The sequence below is a fragment of the Eulemur rufifrons genome, chromosome 29 (assembly GCF_041146395.1).
Source record: "Eulemur rufifrons isolate Redbay chromosome 29, OSU_ERuf_1, whole genome shotgun sequence".
In the NCBI taxonomy this organism is placed as follows: Eukaryota; Metazoa; Chordata; class Mammalia; order Primates; family Lemuridae; genus Eulemur; species Eulemur rufifrons.
Window position 1 is genome coordinate 29,056,723 of NC_091011.1, and position 2,048 is coordinate 29,058,770.

The following is a 2,048-nucleotide window of genomic DNA, read 5'->3' on the forward strand; positions in this document are numbered from 1 at the left end:
TGCCCGGCTAATTTTTTCTATATATATTTTTAGCTGTCCATATAATTTCTTTCTATTTTTAGTAGAGATGGGGTCTCGCTCTTGCTCAGGCTGGTCTCGAACTCCTGAGCTCAAACGATCTGCCCACCTCGGCCTCCCAGAGTGCTAGGATTACAGGCGTGAGCCACCGCGCCCGGCCACCAAACCTATTTTTAAAATAAGAAAAAATATTATCTTAAAAAAGAAAATACAAAACACATATAATCAAAGCTTCTCTACTTAGATGTATGTGTGTTGAGGTATGTGTAAGAGGGGGGATTTTCTGCCCTGCCAATTCACCTGTCGTGCTCAGAAAACTCCCACTCTTCCTTTCCCACACCCTGCCACGCAGCCACTCCACAGACCTTGATGCACCTCTACTAAATTCTGGGGATCCAAGGTTTGAACAACCCATCTACTCTTGTTGAAGTGTACCTATCCTGTCAAACCTCACTATCAGCATGACTATACCACTAACTGGGTATATTAGTTACTCTAGTAAAATAAAACTAATTTAGGAATTAACTCCTTTACAAATTTTCTTCTACTTCTGCTTATTTCTTTAGTTACCACACACAGAACAAATCCCTTTAGATCTTATAAAAACAATACCATTAATATCAATACTGGATTACTAAACTTTGCTTTATTAGCAAAATCAGGTAAATATAACCTAATATTTTTTCTATAGAGGTTTTACATTCGACTTGAGTTCAGAAAGTGGAAATGCTAGATTCCCAAGCAAAAATTTTTTCCCGTTTTTTTTTACATATTTATATTAAATTTATTCTTCATTCATAAATCTTTACTGGTTCCTCTGTCTCCTCAAGTATGACCTGTGTGTTACACTATTTATCCTAGCACCCAGTGGGAGGATCAAACCAAAGGCAAAGAGGGAACTTCAGTTAAATGACAGCAGCAACCAATACCATAATTGCTTACTACATACTACTCTAAGCACCTTATATGAATTAATTCATTTTATTCTCACAACATTGCATACTAATGTTAAGATTCTCACTTAACAAGTAAGAAAACTGAGACAAGGAGAAGTTATATAATTTGCTCAACATCATACAACTGGATAGTGGTAGAGATAGGTATAGATAGTTTTATCATCCTCACTTTAAAGCTAATCAAATTAAAACTTAGGTTAACCTGCCTAAGATTTTTTACCCAGGCCAACTGACTTCAGTTACCTAAACTCTGGCAAGAGCTAAAAGTCCAAAAGTTCAGAATCTATCTAGCTCTATAAGAACTCATAAGTTTTACAAAACTTCACAAAAGTATCGAATCCCAAGACTGTAAGTGATGGCATCAGGCAGAGTACTGGGGATTTACTGGGGGATGGTGGTAGGCTGGGGAATGGGATCGTCAAACACAGGGAGCCTCATCTTTAAGAGGTAAAGTCCTTCCAAGTAAGTACAAGCTTAAAAATGACAGGCTGCTCGCCACCATGCACTTTGCTTGAAGGGCAAGTGGGGGTACCAACGCCAGCCAGACATAGAAAGCAAGCACACGCAGTGGACAAGGCTGGGGTCCACTGTTGAAGATATGCCCCCAAACTAATAAATCCAGGGGATAAAGAGGCTAGTTTAAACCAAGTGTTTCTCAGTGTGAGGGGCCCAAAGATGTAAGTTGCAAACTTTACATAAAGAGCTCACATTGCCCTGTATTGACTGTATATTAAGGCCCGACTGTACACCAGATTCAGAAAAGAGGCCTTCATGAATGAAAGGTCTCCATAGCCTTGACTCTGTATGGACTGTGTCTGCTCAGCACTGCCCTCAACAAGATAAAAGCAGCCCAAATGCCCATCTCAGAGGGAAATCAGGAACTTCTATGGGGACTAGTATGGTAAGCAATTTATATGCTTTGTAACTTGTTAATGTTTTTCTATAGTGTTAAGAAGTAAAACATTTAATATGAAAAGGGTTTGTCTTTGGGAATAGCAAAGAGGTGAGAAGTTGGGAGCACTTAATCCCACTCTACACTAGAACACCAAGGAATTAAGTGGTTATAGGAGCTAT